This window comes from Tachypleus tridentatus, chromosome 3 (assembly GCF_004210375.1).
Source record: "Tachypleus tridentatus isolate NWPU-2018 chromosome 3, ASM421037v1, whole genome shotgun sequence".
In the NCBI taxonomy this organism is placed as follows: Eukaryota; Metazoa; Arthropoda; class Merostomata; order Xiphosura; family Limulidae; genus Tachypleus; species Tachypleus tridentatus.
This window is the reverse complement of record NC_134827.1, coordinates 65,300,863-65,328,266: the sequence shown is the minus strand read 5'-3', so window position 1 is coordinate 65,328,266 and position 27,404 is coordinate 65,300,863. Positions and strand designations below refer to the sequence as shown.

The 27,404-nt window shown below is 36.1% G+C and overlaps 1 long non-coding RNA gene across 6 annotated transcripts in view; it reads left to right on the top strand.

Annotated features, from left to right (window-relative positions):
- LOC143247005 (uncharacterized) overlaps nt 1–25,776 on the top strand; it is a 206,465-nt gene extending 180,689 nt beyond the window's left edge. For 3 of the 6 annotated variants that reach the window (XR_013026310.1, XR_013026306.1, XR_013026305.1), the window contains 2 exons: nt 11,714–11,862; nt 25,599–25,776. This is a non-coding gene — a long non-coding RNA (uncharacterized LOC143247005). The remainder of the gene's footprint in view (nt 1–11,713; nt 11,863–25,598) is intronic. The other 3 variants (XR_013026309.1, XR_013026308.1, XR_013026307.1) reach the window with 2 other exon arrangements.
- The last annotated feature ends 1,628 nt before the right edge of the window (nt 25,777–27,404 follow it).

Genomic DNA, 27,404 nt, shown 5'->3' with positions numbered 1-27,404 from the left:
GTACTTAACAACAAATAAACAATATTGGTAGCTCACAGTACAGATAGTACATTATGTAGCTTAGTACTTAACAACAAATAAACAATATTGGTAGCTCACAGTACAGATAGTACATTATGTAGCTTAGTACTTAACAACAAATAAACAATATTGGTAGCTCACAGTACAGATAGTACATTATGTAGCTTAGTACTTAACAACAAATAAACAATATTGGTAGCTCACAGTACAGATAGTACATTATGTAGCTTAGTACTTAACAACAAATAAACAATATTGGTAGCTCACAGTACAGATAGTACATTATGTAGCTTAGTACTTAACAACAAATAAACAATATTGGTAGCTCACAATACAGATAGTACATTATGTAGCTTAGTACTTAACAACAAATAAACAATATTGGTAGCTCACAGTACAGATAGTACATTATGTAGCTTAGTACTTAACAACAAATAAACAATATTGGTAGCTCACAGTACAGATAGTACATTATGTAGCTTAGTACTTAACAACAAATAAACAATATTGGTAGCTCACAGTACAGATAGTACATTATGTAGCTTAGTACTTAACAACAAATGAACAATATTGGTAGCTCACACTACAGATAGTACATTATGTAGCTTAGTACTTAACAACAAATAAACAATATTGGTAGGATTCCTCTCTTTCTTGAAACTGAGTTTTACGTAATTAGAGAAATCGTCGTCACAGGTCACGTTCGCCCTTGCCACTGGATAGATCAGTTGTTTTTATATTTAATATATACTGGATTTCGATTTCAGGTCTTCCATCTTGTGATCATGGTAACAGAACGTTAACATTACACGGAGCAGGTCATGACAAAGAACTTGTTAACCTGAAGATGTCCTAAGAAAGTCGAAACGTTTTTCTCTGTTTTATTAGTAAAAGTTTGAATACCCCATACCAGCCGTCCCGAGATACATTACAGAGAACAATATTTATCACCCTTATCCAATGCCAAGCATGAAATACAGTTAATTCGAGTTATTTGTAATGTCAAAAAAAGGCCCTCTGATAATTACGACGAACACGTATAATAACATCTTTTTTATCCCAAATGATACAATAGCATTAAGTTGTTTATGTTTTTGTCTTGTTATAATCACAACAATTACTTTACGTCTTAATTCGTGAGATAAGTGATGTCGTACATACGCCCTTAAAAGACAAATGCTTGTCGTTCTAAAACAGGGTGATTACTGTCCTCTTTATATAGGGCGTTGTATATAGAAGATTACAGGTACAGTTATCGAGTGTGACAGCTACGTTTTTTTTTCCCTATTGATTCCCTGCGGGCGCATTCGCCAATGAGATTCTACAAAATTGTCCAATAGGAAAGAAGGACGTCCTTTTCAGCTACTGTTTGTACTGCCATCTGTTGGTGTTAATTATTTTTAGATAAACCAGTCGCTTTTTTTGTCGGTGAAGAGAGATAATATGACATATTTTATTACGTGTTTTAACACGAGTTTTATTATTTAGTAACAGGAACATCGTTTATTTGTTGTTGTTGTTTTCTTTCAAGTTTTAAGTAAAGTTTAAATATAGGCCGAATAATAAACCGATGGAATATTTTTTTCCGAGCACTTTACCCTAAATAATTGGTATATATTAATTGTGCACCTCACTGCTTGTTGTTCCGTGAGTTGGTTAGATGCGAGGTTTCATCCCATTGTTTTGGACGTTCTTTAAAATTATCCCTCTTACAAGCAAGTAATAAAAATAGAACCGTTATTAATATTAGTACAAGTTCTGCAATTGGTCAACAAAAGGAAAGTCTGTATCATTTTCTATCCTACCACAAAATACTTGGACGTTTAGCCATTTTTAATCAGTTCTTAACTAGAAGTTAACGTTCTGTCTTTATATATCTTTGACTGTGGAAATATAAATAAAACACAGAACCCGAATTTGGTCGTTCAATATACAGAGAACTTGTCTCTTTATATACTAGTCAATTTTGTACGTGCAGTCTAGCCATTACAGTTGCATCCAAAAATGTGGTAAACACGTGTTTATTAGTTTTGTAACCGGGTGTAATTACGTGTTACAGTTTCGGTATGTCTCTGACAGTATCTTGGTGTAATTATGTATTGCAGTTTCGGTATGTTTCTGACAGTATCTTGGTGTAATTATGTATTGCAGTTTCGGTATGTTTCTGACAGTATCTTGGTGTAATTATGTGTTGTAATTTCGGCATGTTTTGACAGTATCGTGGTGTAATTATGTATTGTAATTTCGGTATGTTTTGACAATATCGTGGTGTAATTATGTGTTGTAATTTCGGTATGTTTTTGAAAGTATCTTGGTGTAATTATGTGTTGTAATTTCGGCATGTTTTGACAGTATCGTGGTGTAATTATGTGTTGTAATTTCGGCATGTTTTGACAGTATCGTGGTGTAATTATGTATTGTAATTTCGGCATGTTTTGACAGTATCGTGGTGTAATTACGTGTTGTAATTTCGGTATGTTTTTGACAGTATCGTGGTGTAATTATGTGTTGTAATTTCGGCATGTTTTGACAGTATCGTGGTGTAATTATGTGTTGTAATTTCGACATGTTTTGACAGTATCGTGGTGTAATTATGTGTTGTAATTTCGGTATGTTTCTGAAAGTATCTTGGTGTAATTATGTATTGTAATTTCGGCATGTTTTGACAGTATCGTGGTGTAATTATGTGTTGTAATTTCGGCATGTTTTGACAGTATCGTGGTGTAATTATGTGTTGTAATTTCGGCATGTTTTGACAGTATCGTGGTGTAATTATGTATTGTAATTTCGGCATGTTTTGACAGTATCGTGGTGTAATTACGTGTTGTAATTTCGGTATGTTTTGACAGTATCGTGGTGTAATTATGTATTGTAATTTCGGCATGTTTGACAGTATCGTGGTGTAATTACGTGTTGTAATTTCGGTATGTTTTGACAGTATCGTGGTGTAATTATGTGTTGTAATTTCGGCATGTTTTGACAGTATCGTGGTGTAATTATGTGTTGTAATTTCGGTATGTTTTTGACAGTATCGTGGTGTAATTATGTGTTGTAATTTCGGCATGTTTTGACAGTATCGTGGTGTAATTATGTGTTGTAATTTCGGCATGTTTTTACAATATCGTGGTGTAATTATGTGTTGTAATTTCGGTATGTTTTTGACAGTATCTTGGTGTAATTATGTGTTGTAATTTCGGCATGTTTTGACAGTATCGTGGTGTAATTATGTGTTGTAATTTCGGTATGTTTTTGACAGTATCTTGGTGTAATTATGTGTTGTAATTTCGGCATGTTCTGACAGTATCGTGGTGTAATTATGTGTTGTAATTTCGGTATGTTTTTGACAGTATCTTGGTGTAATTATGTGTTGTAATTTCGGCATGTTCTGACAGTATCGTGGTGTAATTGTGTATTGAAGTCTGGTGTTGTTGTTGAGAACGACATATGACAAATACTAATGTAGTTTGTTGTCTTTTTTACGTTACAAGAAAAGTTATTTATTAACTTGATGACAAGTAAAACATATTCTCATTTGCGTAGTAAGAGTTCAACATTTTTGTGGTTATATTTTGCTCTAATTTGAAGTGTAAAACTTCCATTAAGTTATATGTTAACGTGGAACTAAACGTTGGACTTACTCTCAAATCACCCATGCGTTTTTACACTGTTTACTAATTTATCTTGTAAACAACAGAGGACCTCAAACGTAAAGACTGAGATTAATTACAGTATTGGAGATGTTTGTGTGTGTGTGTGGTTGATGTCTTATTATGGACACTGTAACCAACAAAGTCCTCTGTTAATACCGACATTGTAACCAACAAAGTCGTGTGTTAATACCGACACTGTAACCAACAAAGTCGTGTGTTAATACCGACACTGTAACCAACAAAGTCGTGCGTTAATACACAAATATTTGTAAATAGTATAACGTGTTTCAAAACTCAATAATATATAACCCCACTGATTATTTTAGGGTTAATCATAGCATTACTTTTAACCAATTAAAATACGACTAGATACTATCCTACCAGTTAATAAACATGACGCGTGTTATTAAAAATACGTAACTGAACATCTCAACATTTTCTCTATAAAACTATTAGAATCGAACGTCACCATCTTACCAAAGAGGTCATAACATCCAAACCACCTGACTTTTGTTTCTCAAGTTAAGTTTATTTTAACAGTTTCGTATACGGAAAATTTACTGTCCTCTAGCCTTATTCTGGTTATTCCAACGAGAACCATCTAAATATTATGTAGTTTATCTTATAAATTAAATGCGTACAGTCACTTGAAGAAACAACAACAACTAGCGAGTCTGTAATATGTTCAAAAACTTATTTTGTGCCTTTTACGTTCAAAGCATCGTTTAGAAAACCCTCTGTTTTTGACATGCGCTCTGAAATAATCCTTTCATAAATTACACTGACATTTCATATTTAAAAGTAAAATAAATTCTTGCTTTTAAATGGCCTTTAAATTCCTAGGCTTTTCTATTTGCACAATCTATCAAAACTTCTAGTCTTAACTTTTCTGGGACTCATTGGTAATTTAAGTGTTTTTGCGTAGCTGCTATAAGTTAAACTATGGGCCCTCACCACCCCCGGGCCTCGTAATTCGAGGGTCGCGGGTTCGAATCCCGGTCGCACCAAAAACATGCTCGCCCTTTCTGCCGTGGGAGCGTTATAATATGACGGTTAATCCCACTATTCGTCAGTTAAATACTCCAAGAATTGGCGGTGGGTGGTGATGACTAGCTGCCTTCTCTCTAGTCTTACCCTGCTAAATTAGGGACGGCTAGCGCAGATAGCCCTCGTGTAGCTTTGCGAGAAATTCAAAACAAATAAATAAACACCACCCCCATCCCTTGTGGTGTTGTCAAACTACAAAACTCAGTAATGTATCTGTGTGTGTTTGCGTGATTTGTTCTCATGTGTAATATATTGATTCTCGGAATTGTTCTCGGTTTCCAAGTCGAGAAATGCAACCACGAAACGGCAAATGTCAATACTTCCAACATGAAGCAACGTTGTAAGTTTATTTTTTTCTTTCAAATTTCATTTGAAGTTGCCAATTAATACCCTCTCGCCCCATAGCAATATGTCGCAACTCGAACCTTGGACTTCCAGAATTGCAATTCGACAAGCTGTTATATAATCTTCTCAATAGTTTGAGGCCTCATCCTTGTTTCTTAAAGCTTCCTTTATAGTGTTAGTCAGGGAAGATATCGCTAATCTTAATTGTGTGTTGTTTTCACAGTGTTAGTCAGGGAAAATATCGCTAATCTTAATTGTGTGTTATTTTCACAGCGTTAGTCAGGGAAGATATCGCTAATTTTAATTGTGTGTTGTTTTCACAGCGTTAGTCAGGGAAGATATCGCTAATTTTAATTGTGTGTTGTTTTCATAGCGTTAGTCAGGGAAGATATCGCTAATTTTAATTGTGTGTTGTTTTCACAGCGTTAGTCAGGGAAGATATCGCTAATTTTAATTGTGTGTTGTTTTCACAGCGTTAGTCAGGGAAGATATCGCTAATTTTAATTGTGTGTTGTTTTCACAGTGTTAGTCAGGGAAGATATCGCTAATCTTAATTGTGTGTTGTTTTCACAGTGTTAGTCAGGGAAGATATCGCTAATCTTAATTGTGTGTTGTTTTCACAGTGTTAGTCAGGGAAGATATCGCTAATCTTAATTGTGTGTTGTTTTCACAGTGTTAGTCAGGGAAGATATCGCTAATCTTAATTGTGTGTTGTTTTTACAGTGTTAGTCAGGGAAGATATCGCTAATCTTAATTGTGTGTTATTTTCACAGTGTTAGTCAGGGAAGATATCGCTAATTTTAATTGTGTGTTGTTTTCACAGTGTTAGTCAGGGAAGATATCGCTAATTTTAATTGTGTGTTGTTTTCACAGTGTTAGTCAGGGAAGATATCGCTAATCTTAATTGTGTGTTGTTTTCACAGTGTTAGTCAGGGAAGATATCGCTAATCTTAATTGTGTGTTGTTTTCACAGTGTTAGTCAGGGAAGATATCGCTAATCTTAATTGTGTGTTATTTTCACAGTGTTAGTCAGGGAAGATATCGCGCTCAGGGAAGATATCGCTAATTTTAATTGTGTGTTGTTTTCACAGTGTTAGTCAGGGAAGATATCGCTAATCTTAATTGTGTGTTGTTTTCACAGTGTTAGTCAGGGAAGATATCGCTAATCTTAATTGTGTGTTGTTTTCACAGTGTTAGTCAGGGAAGATATCGCTAATCTTAATTGTGTGTTATTTTCACAGTGTTAGTCAGGGAAGATATCGCTAATTTTAATTGTGTGTTGTTTTCACAGCGTTAGTCAGGGAAGATATCGCTAATTTTAATTGTGTGTTGTTTTCACAGCGTTAGTCAGGGAAGATATCGCTAATCTTAATTGTGTGTTGTTTTCACAGTGTTAGTCAGGGAAGATATCGCTAATCTTAATTGTGTGTTGTTTTCACAGTGTTAGTCAGGGAAGATATCGCTAATCTTAATTGTGTGTTGTTTTCACAGTGTTAGTCAGGGAAGATATCGCTAATTTTAATTGTGTGTTATTTTCACAGTGTTAGTCAGGGAAGATATCGCTAATTTTAATTGTGTGTTGTTTTTTATTATCCGATCATTATCAAGATAACCCTTCACAACAAAAACAATCTAACAAACAATTCAGTTCACGACGTCTAATTTTTCAGTGTAATTACCCACCACAGCTTCTTGCGACACTAAGTATGTGTTTTCCTCCTATGTACATAAATAAATCACTACACCTTTCTGCCTTCCGCAAACAAACGTCGAAAAAACTGCCCTCTCGTTAATCCAAATCTGCCAAATCATGGTACAGCAGCATGTCTGCGGTCTTCCAACGCTAGAAACCGGGTTTCGATACCCGTGGTGGTTAGAGCACAGATAGCCCATTGTGTAGCTTCGCGCTTTATAACAACAGCTTGAAACTAAATGGAACAAAGCCTTTTTCCGCGAGTCTGTTTAGTGTGATAACGCCCTCTTCTGGTTTAATGTCATATCTAAAAAACTTTAATTTGTAGCAATATTTGATTTACAGGCCTCGATTTTAAATCATTGAAGATTGTTTATCTAATGCACTTCCTTCGATTTCGTAACAAAGAACCAAAATACTTATATGAAAAATACCTTGAACTAAAAATTTAAGGTTTGGCTGTGCAAGTAATTTTAGGTTTAAAATAGTAAGTTCCGTTGTAACTACTTGTATAATTAGAATTTGTATTACGTACAATACACCAGCCTTGAACTTTAATTTTTTTTAGGTTCTGGTTGAAACATCCTATGGCCTCAAACGTTTAAAATTTAAGCAAAAAAAAACACACCCTATATTTTAATATCATATTCTCCGGCTCAAATACCCAAAGATAATAGCATGCGTCAGATCACATTAAACGATAGGCCTAATTTTCCTTTGCTGGTAAATTAGTGAGTTATCATGTACGTCACGTGATACCTTTTGATCCGTAATTACGTACTACGTTGTATAAATTAAAAACAAAGACACAAAGTAATTAAGAAACGTGAAAAAAAACAACTCATGGTACTTCTAACTGAATGAAAGCCACTAATACAGTGATGACGGTATCCAGTTGTTAAACATGGACGAAATATCTCAGCCCTGAACAACAGTTAAAGACGTCGAATTACATTTTCCTTTTTTTGCCTTTTAAATAGCAGTTAGATTTCGAATTTTTACGATTCCATAGGTTGCTTACTTATTGGTACTTACTCGATTGGAGTAATTACATTTATTTCGAACACGAAACTGAAAACTAAAGCCATGAATTCGTGAGGAAGTATACAATGGCTCACTCCTTCTACCTCCAGCATAGCAGTATTTCTATGGGCTTTCAATGTTAAAAATCAGGTTGCGATACCTGGGGTTAATGGAACACAGGTAATCCGTTACACAGCACCTGGCCTGGCCAGGTGGTTAGGACGTTTAACTCGAAATCTGAGGGTCGCGGGTTCGAATCTCCGTTACACCAAACATGCTCGCCCTTTCGGCAGTTGGGGCGTAATAATGTTACGGTCAATCCCACTATTCGTTGGTAAAAGAGTAGCCCAAGAGTTGGTGGTTGGTGGTGATGACTAGCTGCTAAATTAGGGACGGCTAGCCCAGATAGCCCTTGTGTAGCTTCACGCGAAATTCGAAACGAAAATATTTTACCACCATTGTTATTGTGACACGAGTAACCATCACACGCACAACAGCGAATCTTAGGCCTAAAACAATATACAGAGATATATATTTATATGGAAAATATAATTAAGTGACCCTAATGTTATTATTTTCAATGCTGGAATTATCATTTAACCTCCTATTGTTTCTTTTAATTCAAAAATACTTGGTACAGTACCAAAAGGGTTACAGCATTTTTAGAATTCATAATATATACAGACATTGAATTACAGAGATCCCCTATTGTAATATTCTATCTGTTTCGCGAATTTCGCTTCTCTTATCGTAACTCGACCACTTTTTACATTTATTATTATTTGTTCGTTGTTAAGGACAAAGCCTAAAAATAATGGGCTATCAGTGTTGACCGCAACTGGTATCGAAATTCGAATGTTCAGCGTTTTAAGCCGTCAGACATACTGCTGAATCACTGGTGTGTAAGGGTGGGGGTACTCGACTACAATGCGATTTCTATTTTGTCTGTATTGTTTCTGCTACAGGGAATGAACCTCGCATCTTAGCATTAGATCAGACGTCAAAGTTACCACTGACCATCCGAAAAATGTAGCGGCTCATATGAAAACCTCTGCTTTTTAGAAATGTCGTATTCTTTCTTCATTTTTTAAATGGATATTAAACATTTCTACTTCCACCAGCTTCTATATCAAAAACAAAAGTGCCCTTTATATTTAACTGTACATTAGAGAAAGCTTACAGTTAACTCTGACCAAAACACCTCGAAAACATCAAATGGAAGTTTGAACTCTATCGTTTTTACCATAGTTTACTTGACTTGAGATTCAAGTCCCTACAATGTCTAATAATTAACGTAATAATGTTTAACTTGATATACAAGCCTCTACAATGTCTAATACGTAACGTAATAATGTTTAATTTGATATACAAGCCCCTACAATGTCTAATAATTAACGTAATAATGTTTAATTTGATATACAAGCCCCAACAATGTCTAATAATTAACGTAATAATGTTTAACTTTATATACAAGCCTCTACAATGTCTAATAATTAACGTAATAATGTTTAATTTGATATACAAGCCCCTACAATGTCTAATAATTAACGTAATAATGTTTAACTTGATATACAAGCCTCTACAATGTCTAATAATTAACGTAATAATGTTTAACTTGATCTACAAGTCCCTACAATGTCTAATAATTAACATAATAATGTTTAACTTGATATACAAGTCCCTACAATGTCTAATAATTAACGTAATAATGTTTAATTTGATATTCAAATCTCTACAATGTCTAATAATTAACGTAATAATGTTTAATTTGATATTCAAGTCCCTACAATGTCTAATAATTAACGTAATAATGTTTAACTTGATATTCAAGTCCCTACAATGTCTAATAATTAACATAATAATGTTTAACTTGATATTCAAGTCCCTACAATGTCTAATAATTAACATAATAATGTTTAACTTGATATTCAAGTCCCTACAATGTCTAATAATTAACGTAATAATGTTTAATTTGATATTCAAATCTCTACAATGTCTAATAATTAACGTAATAATGTTTAACTTGATATTCAAGTCCCTACAATGTCTAATAATTAACATAATAATGTTTAACTTGATATTCAAGTCCCTTACAATGTCTAATAATTAACATAATAATGTTTAACTTGATATACAAGTCCCTACAATGTCTAATAATTAACGTAATAATGTTTAACTTGATATACAAGCCTCTACAATGTCTAATACGTAACGTAATAATGTTTAATTTGATATACAAGCCCCTACAATGTCTAATAATTAACGTAATAATGTTTAATTTGATATACAAGCCCCAACAATGTCTAATAATTAACGTAATAATGTTTAACTTTATATACAAGCCTCTACAATGTCTAATAATTAACGTAATAATGTTTAATTTGATATACAAGCCCCTACAATGTCTAATAATTAACGTAATAATGTTTAACTTGATATACAAGCCTCTACAATGTCTAATAATTAACGTAATAATGTTTAACTTGATCTACAAGTCCCTACAATGTCTAATAATTAACATAATAATGTTTAACTTGATATACAAGTCCCTACAATGTCTAATAATTAACGTAATAATGTTTAATTTGATATTCAAATCTCTACAATGTCTAATAATTAACGTAATAATGTTTAATTTGATATTCAAGTCCCTACAATGTCTAATAATTAACGTAATAATGTTTAACTTGATATTCAAGTCCCTACAATGTCTAATAATTAACATAATAATGTTTAACTTGATATTCAAGTCCCTACAATGTCTAATAATTAACATAATAATGTTTAACTTGATATTCAAGTCCCTACAATGTCTAATAATTAACGTAATAATGTTTAATTTGATATTCAAATCTCTACAATGTCTAATAATTAACGTAATAATGTTTAACTTGATATTCAAGTCCCTACAATGTCTAATAATTAACATAATAATGTTTAACTTGATATTCAAGTCCCTTACAATGTCTAATAATTAACATAATAATGTTTAACTTGATATACAAGTCCCTACAATGTCTAATAATTAACGTAATAATGTTTAACTTGATATTCAAGTCCCTACAATGTCTAATAATTAACATAATAATGTTTAACTTGATATACAAGTCCCTACAATGTCTAATAATTAACGTAATAATGTTTAATTTGATATTCAAATCTCTACAATGTATAATAATTAACGTAATAATTTTAATTTGATATTCAAATCTCTACAATGTCTAAAATTTCATATAATAATATTTAAGTTAAGATTCAAGTCTGTGTCTAAAAATTAACATAATAATGTTGTTTCACAGTAGATGTAGGATAAACTGTCGCGTAAATAAGAGAAATATATAAAAATATATTATAACCATAAAATATTCACACCATAAACCATATCACGGTAACACTTAAGAGAAATAAAATAATTTATATCTAAATGAAGTTAAATGAATGATACATATATATATGTTTTAACAATTTATTGAATAAATAAGCCAGCTGACCCTCCGAGAGAAATGATAAAAAACAGGTCATGTGAACCATATGTACTCTTTAACTCTCATTAACCTCACGAATGACCTCATGTCCTCTATCTCCCATTAACCTCAAGGATTTGTAGTTAAAATACGCAATAGTTAAAAACTTAAAGCCTCATGATTGCACCACCAGAGGGAGTAATTTTACATTTTGTTGCAAGCATCTAAACACAAGTGTCTAGTTTTGTGAAAAGTGTCTAATCTTTTACAGAGTGTATCATATTATGTTACACAAACAGAACGAGATGTCTTACTACACCTCAACGATACTGAAACGTCTGTGTGTTGTAGCGAAGAAGTTAAATTTTATACATTTGTCATCGTTTCTTTTCCGTTATCTCTTAATACCATTTAGATTTAAAGTCGATCGCTCGTGTAGCTTGTATTAACCGACAATTTGTTACATTCAGGTAGCCGGCCCCGATAGAAGTCCTAAAAAGCGAGCATTTCCGGTGACACGGATTCGAAATTGCGTCCCGAACATCACGAGTCGAACATACTAACCACCAGGCTATATCCAGGTCCAAACTGGCTGTCGTCCGAGTTCGTTTACGTCATGGTAAGAGCTAAAATAAATGAAACGTTTTTGATTTTGAAACACTTCGCGGTTAAACTTACGGATCGGTTGTGGCACGTGGTTGTTTTTTAATTTTAACGCCGAATTGCTTAACAAGTTTCTTCTCCAGAAATTTCATCTGTCGCTAAAAATCGTACAGCAAAGGGTTTATTATCTATCTGAGCTGTAAATGTCAATAATTTTAAAATTAAATCGCCCTGTTCAAGGTCCACTATGTTTTAACATCTGGGAGGCCCGACATGACCAAGTGGTTTCGGCACTCGACTCGTAATCCGAGGGTCGCGGGTTTGAATCCCCGTCACACTAAACATGCTCGCCCTTTCAGCCGTGGGGCGCTATAATGTGACGATCAATCCCACTATTCGTTGGTAAAAGAGTAGCCCAAGAGTTGACGGTGGGTGGTGATGACTAGCTGCCTCCCCTCTAGTCGTACACTGCTAAATTAGGGACGGCTAGCGCAGATAGCTCTCGTGTGGCTTTGCGCCAAACCAAACCAATTTAACTCCTGGTTCTATCATGAAACTATCAGCGTGACTAGGTTTCTCACACCAGAAGGTGCGTGTGTGGTTACACCTGCCTATTATTTTAATTATCGTAGTACTGTGTGAACACTAATTAACGAAACGACATGGCGTTTTTCTTGCCCTCCAGACCATGAGAAAATACCATCATCGTATAATTTAAACTAAAGATATAAAAAAAATCCACTTTTATAGTTAGGACTAAACACCAGTAGGGTTTAATCCATATACGTCTATACGTATAGAACGCGTCTGGTTAGGCCTGCAGTGAAGAATAATGCATTAAGTTACTAAAATTAAACATAACATAAAGTAGAAAGTGCGACTGACAGATAGATCCAAATGGCACTTCAGTTTTCGAAGTGCTTTTAAGGTTTCTATACAAAAACACGTGGTTTATTTATATATGTGTGCAGACATTTGACACGTGGTTTATTGTAACACTTCTGTGACTATTTCAAACAGTCAAGAATCAAGTTACTTGTATCTGTACGTCAAAAGATGGCACTTAAGAGCAGAGGTCTAAACAGGTTTCTATTTATCTTCGGTCATTAACAGACTAAACATTTAAAGTAATATTATAAGTCACATGAAAAATGTTTTTTTATTCACTTCGGCCGCTGGGTTTTGTTTATAGTTTCAGTATAAATTACATTAATTAAGAGGAAAAACGCGTTCAGGCCATAATGCTGGCTATTTTATTATTGTTTATAAACATTACGTGTTTGCTAGAAGTGGTTTAGTTTTCGAATGTTTTAATTAGTCGCGTGATATATTCAGCTCTTGTGATTTATCGTGACGAAGGTAAGTTAAGAATAATATATTTAGGAATTTAGTACAAAAACTGGATGTAACAAGTCGTTTAACGAATGCAAATAAATTGACAGCCATATCCGACCCATTGTTATTACAGGGTTTCTCAAAGGAAATAGCTACGCTAGAAATTACTGATTGCAGCTAGAACGAAGGCCTGCTTTAAAGTAAGTAATATAAACCAATGGCATAATGACGGCCATGATGAAACACTGGTACCGTGGTATGTCTGCGGACTTACTCAATAAAAACCGGGTTTCGATACCTGTGATGGGCAGAGCACAGATAGCCCATTGTGTAGCTTTGTGCTTAATTCTAAACAAACAAACAAATCATTTGTGTTCCACCTTCAACAACCACACACAAACTACTGTGTTTAGTGTTTGTGTAAGCTGTTTGTTTCGTAGCCAGTGAATAGCACCCGCCGATAGCTCTCCAGCCACTCTTATCTAAACCACCCCGAGTGCGGTATCGTCGCACGAACCATGAATCTTTGGCTTCATATTTTGATCACAATTAAGACAGGCCACCCGGCCATCTTTTATATAAAACTTAAAAAGCAAGTCGAGTAGAAACAGTCATGGTGTCTAGGGTACTGAATGTTCGGTGTTCTGTGCTGTCACCCTCAAACGTAACTCAAACTTCATGAAATAATAATCAAACAATATCGAACCTTATCATTGTTTATATTGATGTTTGTACTGCAACTTGACCTTTAGAATTTTACTGGACGGAAACATTAAAAGAAAAGATTTTCTTAATTAACATTCGGCTTTAGCATGTCCGTAAACAAATTTCCATTTTTGCAGTAATTAGTTTGTTATCATTTTGTGTATTAACTTACCAAAGGTTGCACATTTTCCATGTTACCATTTTCCGTATTAACTTACCAAAGGTTGCACATTTTCCATGTTACCATTTTCCGTATTAACTTATCAAAGGTTGCACATTTTCCATGCTATCATTTTGTGTATCAGGTTACCAAAGGTGGCACATTTTCATGCTATCATTTTGTGTATCAGTTTACCAAAGGTGACACAACTTCCATGTTACCATTTTGTGTACCAGGTTACCAAAGGTGACACAACTTCCATGTTACCATTTTGTGTATCAGGTTACCAAAGGTGACACAACTTCCATGTTACCATTTTGTGTATCAGGTTACCAAAGGTGGCACAACTTCCATGTTACCATTTTGTGTATCAGGTTACCAAATGTGGCACAACTTCCATGTTACCATTTTGTGTATCAGGTTACCAAAGGTGGCACAACTTCCATGTTACCATTTTGTGTATCAGGTTACCAAAGGTGGCACAACTTCCATGTTACCATTTTGTGTATCAGGTTACCAAATGTGGCCGAAGTAAACATACACCTTATTACCTCGTGCATAGTACATTTCTCAGATTACAGTAAATAAAACTCACCTCGCTATCAGAATATTTCTGTTAATGTACTGAGACTTTTAAAAATCCAGTCGTTACACAAATGAAAATACTGAGTGAACGACACCATTTCGATTTCTCCGAGCTATACTTTCGAAATTTGTATTTTGTTAGTTTTGTGAGGGTGGAATAAAGAGGTGTGGACTTCAGAAATGTTGATATATAAATATGTAACAAGTTTTCGCTTTTATCACGACGATTCAAAGAAATCTTAACGCAAAGAAGTGTGTTTGTTTTTAATCACCAATAGACAACAATACAATTGTCTGTTGCATATATTTTAAGAAAACAAAATTACGAGTATATTCGAGTAATAATCACTTGCATGTCTTCGTAACATCAAGCTCTTCCCAGTATTTTCTAATTGGACCTCACCTGGTTGGTTTTCCAGAACAACTTCTCGCTACCAACTTCGAGTTGCTTTTGTTCTTAACGTGTACTTTCCCGCTACACTTCCCCAATTATACGATTTTTGGCGCCACATCAATCATGCTGTATCAGAGTTCCTAGTGGAACACACGTCAACTGAATGTTATTTCTCAAATGCGAAGCTTTCTCTTCACTACCCTTGTAGTAAACCACACAAAAAACAGCATGCTATGACGTAACAATTACTAAAAAAGGAAACGCAGTTTAAAGTAGGTTTCATTTTTCAAAGAAATGTTACTTTTCCTTGTTTCTTTCTGTGAAACTATTAACATATTAGCCAGGTTTTTAAAGATGTGGTTATTTATTTATTTTTACTTGTTTTTTTTAGACAAAGAAACCTCTGCTTCAGTGGCAAATTGAATCAATTAGGCTTTCTTTTTTTATTCGTTCGAAGCCACTCAACGGTTAACTTATCGAACGGGTTCTTAATTTAGAATTAGTAGACTGTAGAGTGAATCACTTTTAGCGCCAACTCTAGGGCTACTCTTCTAGGACCGTAAGATTTGACTGTCACCTTTGTAACGCACCCACGGTCCCGAAATCCGTAGCACTTTTCGGTAACTAGACGCCAAAAAAGTGGATCCATAAATCTATAGTTCAAAACGTTAATCTCTCGGTTACGCTAAACCTAATCTGTCAGATAAACAAACGAATATTGCAGCTTTCAAGGTGTTCGACACAACGCCTTCATAAATACAACTTATTAACGTTGTTCAGGGACACCTGCACATAAGACGGCTACTGTGATACATGAGAGAGAGAGAAATACACTTCTTCTATCGTTCACTCACACACACAATCCCTACTTCGCTGTTTTGAGTACTGCATTTAGTACGTAGCTTATAAAGCTGATACTTGGAATCAGATCCATATGGCGGACATATTATCGCTGATCCAAAAAACAAACACGCCATTATAAAAACATGTGCGTGGTTGAAATTAATCAACCCAACCTAGTTTGTACGTTATTAGGTTGTTTAAATTTCAGTATTTAGTTAGTCGAGTTTCCTTGTCTCAGTGGTTTGGTTTGAATTTCTCACAAAGCTACACGAGGGCTATCTGCGCTCGCCGTCCCCAGTGTAGCAGTGAAGGACTGCCAAGTCTTGGATTACTCTATTACTAACGACTATTGAAACTAGCCGTCACATTATAACGCTCACATGGCTGAAAAGGCGAGCATGTTTAGTGGAACGGAGATTAGAACCCGCTAACTACCTGGCCATGCTGGGTCAATTCAGTGGTGTAGCTGTGTACAGTTTAGGTCAGCGAAACAGGTCAACGTGAGATAATACGAAAGAAAAGTAGGCTTTCCTATAATAGCAGTAAACATGTATTCAAACCGTTCTGTAATAGATAAAATTAGTTTTACAATACTGGTGATTTTGTACGAAAATATACGTTTGAGCTAAAGCTTGCGTATTGATACATTTCAATATATATTTTAGTTATGATATTCAATCGCTTAAACAAGGTTAAATGAGTGTAAGTCTATAAAGCACAATAAGGCCTTGATCAAATAGAAACGGATAAAATCGCTTTCAACACGAGGCAAGCGTATACGGTTACTCACCCAATCAGGAAAGCGTGAGATAGAGGCCTACCAATGAAACGTATCGCCTCGGTTCACGAGACCCGTGAGAACGAGGCATTTGATATGGCTATGACGTATAAGGTTATGCTTTTATTGACATCTTTAATTGTTACGATAAATAGAACCTCCGCTTTAAATTATTACCTAGCTACCTTCTTGTCAACATGTCTTCGTAAGACTATCTAATTATTCAGTTCAATGGGGCAGGCGTGGTATACAATATCAGTGACAGTGAAGCACAACAACCAGTTTAATATTAGGTAGGGTTATGCGCTTATGTAGCTTTGCGCGAAATTGTGAAGCAAAAAGTGGTTTAAAAAGATACCGAATGGTGGCGGTATTACCCCGGCACTAACTTACAAAACTGTGTTCTTCCGTTTCCTTTAGACCGACCTTATTTGTCATGATTTTACCGTTTCATCTAGAAACCTCGCCATCTTAGGAAATATTGTAAGAAATATATGCCTACATTAGGGGGCATGAAAAATAAGATTGTCTTAATCAAAATATCATAATTTTTACGCATTCGAGTTATAAATATTGGATGTGTATAGTTATTTCTATATTCTGTGATCTGACATTTCGGGACATAAATATTAGGACAGATAGTCACACAAAGGACCATTTACTTTCCCAACTTATCTTCAGGTTCATAAGGTTATGAATTTACAATTATACCTCCAAATAAAATGGCTCAATGGTAAGTAAGTCAGCGGGCTTATAATTCTAAAAATCGGGTTTCGATACCCATGCTGAGAAGATCACCGATAGCGTGATTTGTACCTTTGTGATCGATAACAACCATAATAATCCTCTCCTTCGTACACAATATAAGGAGAGTTCCTTATTGGCTCAGAAGTGTAAGGTTCATATGTGGAACTTGAGATGTCAGAGGTCAAGAATATGATGTTCCAGGTTCCAACAAGTATCTCTATGTTGGATGTGGTCTTATGGTTAACTTTGCGATCAATCAGACTGCAAAAAAAAACAACAACTAAAACAAGCCGTAATTAAAAGTTTCAATATATTGTCGCTGCGGTTCGAAGGGTCCGAGATTCGAGACGTAATAATGAATAGCATGCCCTGCATTATAAAAGTGACATTAAATCCGTTATTTGGTTCAAATAACAGAAACAATCGGCCCCTTATGGCAGAGGGTGATGCTGTATGGTTCTCTCTTATCTGGTCAGAGATTCATATCCTTATGGCAGAGGGTAATGCTCTATGGTTCTCTCTTATCTGGTCAGAGCTTTATCTCCTAATGGCAGAGGGTGATGCTGTATGGTTCTCTCTTATCTGATCAGAGATTCATATCCTTATGGCAGAGGGTAATGCTGTATGGTTCTCTCTTATCTGGTCAAAGATTCATATCCTTATGGCAGAGGGTGATGCTGTATGGTTCTCTCTTATCTGGTCAGAGATTCATATCCTTATGGCAGAGGGTAATGCTGTATGGTTCTCTCTTATCTGGTCAGAGCTTCATCTCCTAATGGCAGAGGGTGATGCTGTATGGCTCTCTCTTATCTCGTCAGAGCTTCATATCCTAATGACAGAGGGTGATGCTGTATGGTTCTCTCTTATCTGGTCAGAGCTTCATATCCTAATGGCAGAGAGTGATGCTGTATGGCTCTCTCTTATCTGGTCAGAGCTTCATATCCTAATGGCAGAGAGTGATGCTGTATGGCTCTCTCTTATCTGGTCAGAGCTTCATATCCTAATGGCAGAGGGTGATGCTGTATGGCTCTCTCTTATCTGGTCAGAGCTTCATATCCTAATGGCAGAAGGTGATGCTGTATGGCTCTCTCTTATCTGGTCAGAGCTTCATATCCTAATGGCAGAGGGTGATGCTGTATGGTTCTCTCTTATCTGGTCAGAGCTTCATATCCTAATGGCAGAGGGGAAGACAGCTAGTTATCACCACCCACCGCCAACTCTCGAGCGACTCTTTTACCAACGAAGAGTGGGATTGACCGTAACATTATAACGCCCCTCCACCGCTGAAAAGGCGAGCATGTTTAGTATGACAGGGATTCGAACCCGCTACCCTCAGATTACGAGTCGAGTGCCTGAACCACCTGGCCGTGTCGGGCAAATTAAACATAAACCGTATTATAACTTTAGAGAGTACACACAAATTTAATTTAGACTACAAAACTATTTGTTGAGTTGAAAAACAGTATTTGTATGTTTTTTTGTTATCGATTCCCATTAAACATATTATTAGAAGAGGGACCTTTGATGTAAGTAATCGGTAGCAGAAATTAATAAAAGAAACAGATGTTTGTTTTGGATTTCGCACAAAGCTACTCGAGGGCTATCTGCGCTAGCCGTCGCTAATTTAGCAGTGTAAGACTAGAGGGAAAGCAGCCAGTCATCACCACCCACCCCCACCTCTTCGGCTACTCTTTCACCAACGAATAGTGGGATTGACCGTCACATTATAACGCCCCCACGGCTGGGAGGGGCGAGCATGTTTGGTGCGACCGGGTTTCGAACCCGCGATCCTCATGCCGGGCCTGAAAAAACCCAACAAAAACAGAACTACGATATTCTCGTATATTCTTTCATATATATTTAAATTTTATCTTTGCAGTAAATCTGTTTTAAGACCCTTAATTAATGTTAAGACACAAACACGTGTATAACGTGAGTTACTATAAATTTTCAATGCAATTCGAATTCAACTAACCAGAATGGTAAACAAATTATCTGTTTTCAAGGAACTCGTTTCCAAATTTCCAAGCTCAGAATTGTACTTATCCATTAGCCTTCTGTACTATCAGATCTTTTGACGTTAAGTCTTAAGAAACCTGTTTACGAATGTATAACCAGGATACATCTGGTGTGAGATTATTCTAGGTGCTGGGGAAACCGTGTATTTGACTTACATCACGAGGCGATGTAAAACTGAACACATTTAGGTTACTAAATAATTATTGTTGTTTTATTTTACTTTCAGTAAAATTTCTAATACATGAACATCATGGAGATACTTGTTTTGAATTAAGCACAAAGCTACACAATGGGCTATCTGTGCTCTGCCCATCACGGGTATCGAAACCCAGATTTTAGCATTGTAAGTCCGCAGACATACCGCTGATCCACTGGGGGGCTGGAGATACTTAAGTCCTATGCGTTGATGCAAAGTTTACTGTGTAGGGGGCAGCACCTGATTGCATAGCGCTGTCGCCAGGGCAAGGTAAACAAGTGAAATCTATGCACAAAACGAATAAATTTGTTCCAAGTCGATCGATAATCTGGGTAAGCTATTGGGCGTGGTCCAATGATGTTTCTCACTCTTTTCTTTCTAGCTTTGTAAATTTGAGTGACAGGGGAATGGTAAGCTATGCACAATAAATAATCAACCTGATGAGCGAACGAAGTATGTAAATCGAACAGAAGAAGTGAATCATTAACAGACATCTTTATTGTATACGCAACATCTAATACCGTAGAGAATCACACGTGGCACGGTACCGTTTGGTAACAAGCGCGCTCGACTGGCGTCATCAAAACCCTTCGAGAAACAAGGTATAGTGTAGCCCAAAGTTGTCTGTGGGTTATGTTGCTCAACTGCTTTCCCTCTAGTATACCAATTCGAGTGCCTCCCGGTAGTCCAACGATATGTCTACAGATTTATAACGCTAAGATCAGGGGTTCGATTCCCCTCGGTGGGCTCAACAGATATCCCGACGTGGCTTTGCAATAAGTAAACACACCACTTCGAGTTTACATAAAGACGTTGGGCACTGTTAGCCCTCGAGCAGCTTCGAGCAAAAGTCAATAACAAACAAACACAGACGGAGTTAAAAAAACAACAATAGAAAAACATAATTTAAACAGTGTATCGTGTCAGATGTATACAATATTGAAATGTTTTACACATGTAACTTGTCAGTTACACAAAGTCCAGTGAGTCACTTGCTCAACGTAAGAATGTTTTACACTGATGACTTACCAGTTGCACAAAGTCCAGTGAGTCACCTGTCCAACGTAGGAATGTTTTACACAGGTGACTTATCAGTTACACAGAGTTCAGTGAGTCACTTGTCCAACGTAGTAATGTTTTACACAGGTGACTTATCAGCTACACAAAATCCAGTGAGTCACCTGTCCAACGTAATGTTTTACACAGGTGACTTATCAGTTACACAGAGTTCAGTGAGTCACTTGTCCAACGTAGGAATGTTTTACACAGGTGACTTATCAGTTACACAGAGTTCAGTGAGTCACCTGTCCAACGTAGTAATGTTTTACACAGGTGACTTATCAGTTACACAAAGTCCAGTGAGTCACCTTTCCAACGTAGGAATGTTTTACACAGGTGACTTATCACTTACACAGAGTTCAGTGAGTCACTTGTCCAACGTAGTAATGTTTTACACAGGTGACTTATCACTTACACAAAGTCCAGTGAGTCACCTGTCCAACGTAGGAATGTTTTACACAGGTGACTTATCAGTTACACAAAGTCCAGTGAGTCACCTGTCCAACGTAGTAATGTTTTACACAGGTGACTTATCAGCTACACAAAGTCCAGTGAGTTACCTGTCCAACGTAGGAATGTTTTACACAGGTGACTTATCAGTTACATAAAGTGAACTGTTATAGGTTAAGAATAATTTCAACAGAACATATTCTGTTTGTACGGTCAATTATTAGATTCGGTCTTCCAGTTTTCATAATCTTGAGTCTAGCTATTTTTAAAACGGTGCTTGTGAGTTATTTTATCAGACCAGTTCAACTTTTATACATGGTTGGTGCCACTGTCACCATATTTGAAACAGTTCAGATTGAATACAAAACGTGGTGTTTCATAATGCTGATCGTTGCTCTAGGATGTTAAAAAGTATCCTGTCAGTTGTATGTTGCAGAGCAGCTTTATTTCTTACCCAACATCCAAATGGCTCAGCAGTAGGTCTGTGGACTTACGAATATAAAAATTGGGTTTCGATACCTTTGTAGGCGCAGCACAGATAGCCCACTGCGTAACTTTGTGTTTACCTTTAATACAAATTCTCCCTATTAATAGTTAAGCCTTTTTTCTCTGTTGTTGTTTTTAAATAGGGGAAGCAACTGTCCCCTGTTTTTTCTCGTATTCCCACCACTTCCAATGGTCATCAAACTGGAATGACCACTGGGTATTTATTATTATTACCATTTTCAATGTTCATGTTTCCTTAATCTACAAAACTATTTCGCAATTTCTTGAAAAGCGAAATTAAAATAACGTTTAACATCAGGAACCATATGCTACTCCTTGATAATTTAACACATAATTCCAGCAGACGGCGTCTCGTAACGTATTCACGAACTACGAAGAAGTTAATTTTACAAATAAAACTAGCCATGTTCCGACTGTTAATATCATTGTTATTCTAATAGTTTGATATCTTATAGGTTTTTTTTAAATTATTTTATTTATTTAAATTTGTTGTACCGAACACTAACTAGCCGTTGTGATAAAGACACGAGTTCAGGGTACACGAGTGGTTTGGTTTGTTTTGAATTTCGCGCAAAGTTACACGAGGGCTATCTGCGCTAGCCATCCCTAATTTAGCAGTGTAAAACTAGAGGGAAGGCAGCTAGTCATCACCACCCACCGACAACTCCTGGGCTACTTTGTTACCAACGAATAGTGGGATTGACCGTCACATTATAACGACCCCACGACTGAAAGGGCGAGGATGCTATGTGCGACAGGGATTCAAAACCGTGACCCTCGGATTACGAGTCGAACGTCTTAACCCACCTGGCCATGCCGGGCCACTCTCGCAAAGCTACACGAGAGCTATCTGTTCTAGCTGTCCCTAATTTAGCAGTGTAAGACTAGAGGGGAGGCAGCTAGTCAATCATTACCCACTCCCAACTCTTTACTAACGAATAGTGGGATTGTTCGAAACATTATAACGCCCCCACGGCTGAAAGGGCGAGCATGCTTGGTGCGACAGTGATTCGAACCTGCGACCCTCAGCTTACGAGTCGAGTGCCTTAACCAGTGCCAGTACATGAGTGATTACTGTATTTAAATTTTAATTAAGTTGCACTTGTGGACTTTGCGATGACGAAATATCCTATCTTAAAAAGGAACATAACTTCCATGCCACAAAGCCAGTCTTATCTCATTTTAATCCTACAAAATACCCTAATAAATGTCCTCATACATCAGTATTAAGCCTGGTGGGTTCATAAGATATCCATTTATTATGACATACGCATCCAACGAATTCTCTCTCTAGAAGTGGGAATGTTGATTTATAAAAAATAACGCTTTTATAGTCTTAGCAGGAAATGTAAATCTCCACGTTCCCACGTGGTCTCGTTCGTGGTTGAGCCCAAAAGATAAAACAACTGTGGAATAATTCAGTATCAACATTGTAAGTTGATGTATGCTTGCAAAGTAACTTTCTAATAATAAAGGTGTTGTCGGACCGTTGCTGCTCTATGTGCGAAGACATTAAGTAAATCTCAAAACTTCAACAAGCTAAAACCAAAATGTACGAGACCACGAATCTTTCTTTTGTTTTTAAAAGAACCAAAACATTTTGAGAATGCCAAGCTGCGAAAAAATAACATAATTCTGTAAGAAGTAAAGTAAAATGATGAAAAGTAATATTCAAAAGTAAAATTACGCTATGTAACAAAATTTTTACTTTTACTTGTTCCTGGACATAAAGTGTTATTTCCCAATTATTTATGTCTAAAGTAAATGGAAAAGACCTATTTTTCTCTTCAAACTTTGTTTTTGTGGCCTGGGAGCGTATAACGAAAACATGATGGGAGACTGACTATATTTGGAGGCTGATACGTGAAAGTGATTTACATTACAGTCGTAAATCTCGAAAAACTACTCACTTGTAAACATTTTTGTGTAACTTTAATATAAATACATGTAAATCTTGATTCATATGTTGTTTTATTCAGACCTTATATAAATGAAAATGTCCAAATTTGCCCGTTTTTACATATAAAATAGGTAAATTACCAAATTTCATTATCTAGGTCACTAAAGCTAAGTTTGAAGTGAATAATGGCCATTTTCTGTACTTTTACAACATAAGTAATTAAGAAATAACACATACTATCCAGGAACAAAATTTGTGTTATATAGTGTAATGAACGAAACATATAATAATGGACAAGGAAGTTACTGTTGCATTAATTGGGAGTTGATGACAAATGTTATCACGTGTCAATAACTTTAATCGACAATGTGTAAAGATGTGTATACTATTCACTTCTAACCTCACCGAGATAAATCCAAACATTACTACAGAACATTTGAACCGTGAAACAGGTTGGTTAGTTTTCATTTAAAAAAATTATATCCTTTACAGTAAAACCACAGGAATCGAACACCGAATTTTTGCATATTAGCCTGTAGACTTGCCATTTTCCCACCAGGATTGCTTATGCTTTTGTTTTTTTTAATTTCGCGCAAAGATACTCGAGGGCTATCTGCGCTAGCTGTCCCTAATTTAGCAGTGTAAGACTAGAGGAAAGTCAGCTAGTCATCATCACCCACCGCCAACTCTTGGGATACCTTTTACCAACGAATAGTCACATTATAATGCCCCCACGGCTGGGTGGGCGAGCATGTTTGGTGCGACCGGGATTCGAGCCCGCGAATTACGAGTCGAACGCCTTAACACGCTTGGCCATGTCGGGCCGTTGCTTATGCATTGTTCTAACAATTACACGAGTTATAACCATGATATTTCGGGAATTGTCACATCATTATCAAAGGTAAAACAGATGTACGAGCCATGCAAGGAGACTTGTTCCAGAAAACAACAACAATATAAAAGGTGAGCACAAAATTCTCCCATATGCAGAGTTTTCCAATGTCGGGGTGGAAGGGGTTAACTGGCGATGTGGGTGAGACTCTTATCAAAATGTAATTCATAATTCTTCCCACCTCGCTTCTTCTTTGAAGTGTGACGACAATCACAAAATATCACATTCTACAAGCTACGTTCCACGAGGGTGTAGCCAGAGTCCACCAATATTCAACGTCAGAGACAGGTGGTTGTACTTGACACAAAACGACTTTAAATTAGATGCTTTTTCCTTCGGAAGACTGATTTTAAATTGGTTTTCACCTGTGCAAAGTTAACTGTGTGTAACAAGTACGTCTTAAGGCCATCTAGCGGAACTTGTCTCAAACCGTTCCAGAGTTCAGGATTATTTTATTAACAAACCGAGCAACAGTATTTTAAAGTAAATTTTAGCCAACTTCTGATCCGTTGTTTTTAATCTAGTCTTTTAAAGGACAGACTACAGAAACATTAAACGTTTTTTTTTATTTTTTACGGTCAAAAAATCCCCCCTCGATTCACACTGATAGCGGACAGAGCGCACTATGTCCATTGTGTGGCTTAACAAATCCAATCAAAATGTTTTATCGAGTATAGAAAATAAAAACAAATAACACTGTCTTTGCGAAACAGGTGTCCACTTAGAAAGTCATGAGGTTGCTTCACAGTATGATTTGCCCTATCACAGGGGCTCAACAATTTATTTGTTTATTGTAGCACAAGCTACATAATAGGCTATCTGTGTTTTATCCAACACAGGAAACCTGATCCAGATTTTAGCGTCTTAAGTCTACAAACTCGCCGCCTACCCACCGGAATAAGCTTATAATACTGACATCCTGGATTGGATTCATGCGATGGGCACAGCACAAATAGCCTATTACGCAGCTGTGTGCTTAAAACAGTATGATATTTAAAAGTATTGAAATATTAATATATATTCAAAAGTAAATCTGTTCAACGTGGCTGATTAAACAAATGTATATATTGGATATTTTTAAAGGAAACTCACATAGATGGTCTCCAGTCATCACTTCTTAGTAAAAGTGAAGATTTCAAATGACCAACTACTTTTAATGTACATTTTTTCTTTTGTTCCAAGGTTAGCAACCTAAGAAAGAAGCGACTTATTCAAGTGTATCTCCGTGTATTAAGTACCTTACACTTTACCACCGATTTCTTCAAGATGGAGGCCTCATGTGGGTCCTAACTGAACGAAGAAGGCAAAGAACAAGCATCAGTTTCTTCCTCTTCATATAAATAAAGTATCGTATTTTCTATACGTGTCTGTTATGTCCTCATTTAACAACCGGTTTGATTTTATCACTTATTCAAATTTTCTGTTCAGCTTCTCAGTGAAATGCTAGAAGTCATCCATAACTTGAGAAGTCCGAATTAATTAAACAGTTTAGGAAAAACAAAATTGTGATGTGGCCTCAAATTTCTCTGTAAAGACGGTGCCTTTTTAACATAAAGAAGAGTTATTATTTACACTGATACGTACTTCCAAAATTAAAACTCGTTAACTAGACACGTTATGAACGGTCACTAACCCTAGAAAAAAACAACACAGTCAAACTAAAGAACAAAATTATATATTTTTGTGTTGCTGATGGGTCAATGTTTCAGGTTTTAGTTCTTAGCATAAATTTAGTTTCTAAATTGTTGGTGTCAGTGTGAGAGGGATGGTGTATCACACCAACGTGTGAATCGCGCAATTATTTGTTTGTTTTGAATTTCGCGCAAAGCTACCCTAGGGCTATCTGCGCTAGCCGTCCCTAATTTAGCAGTGTAAGACTAGAGGGAAGGCAGCTAGTCATCACCACCCACCGCCAACTCTTGGGCTACTCTTTTACCAACGAATACTGGGATTGACCGTCACATTATAACGACTCCACGGCTGAAAGGGCGAGTATGTTTGATGCGACCGGGATTCGAACCCGCGACCTTCGGATTACGAGTCGAACGCCTTAACCCACCTGGCCATGCCGGGCCGAATCGCGCAATTAAAACAGCTTGTTAAAACTAAATTTTATTCAATATATCAATAAACGTTAATCTGATGATTCAATAATATACAAGTTACTGGAACAGTAACCCGCTGATGCTCAGATGACAATGACTGCAAGAACCCCAATCTGTTTTGATGAAATCAACCAATCGTGAATATTGCAAAAAAACTAACTAAAAATTATTTCTTTACCTAAGTAAATATTTTGAAAAACAAATCGAGAAAAAAACGTGCAAAAAAAAAAGCTAGATATTTTAAAGAAGACACAGTAGATCGTTCCTGTTTCTTAAAGCACGTTCTGAATGACCTTTTAAGTTTCTAAAGCAAAATTCCCTATCTTACTATGTCTTGATTTCTGCCGTATGGTCAGTTGTCGTTTACAATGTATTCTGAATTTATTATCATTATATTTAATAAAGAGTTGAGTTATTATATTCTCTGTATAACATAACGTAAATGAAAATTTGCCAATACCAAAAGTGTTTCTCGTTTTTGTTAAATTATCATATAGCCGCCTCTTGCGAGTACACGCAAGCAAAACACATAGCTGAGGCTAGACTATTTAGTCTCGCAGGTTCGAGAGAAAGCACCAGCCTTTTTTCTTATAAGGAGACTTAGAGATTAGGCATGCATATGTAGAAGAAAGATACAGGGGGAGTGAAAGAGCACAAGAGAAGGCTCCACATAGTTTTTAACACAATACTAATCACAAACGTCTTCACACAGATAAAACATATAAATAATACCCTCTTGAAGGCAAATTACAAAAAAAAAAAAAAAAAATCGGCCTTTTCGATTTGAGACAATTAGTCATCCTGTTTGCCAAAAATTACTGTGTTGGTCACTTTGGCCTCAAAACGGATTTTTGTCGAACCTGTATCTGTCGCTTTAAAGATG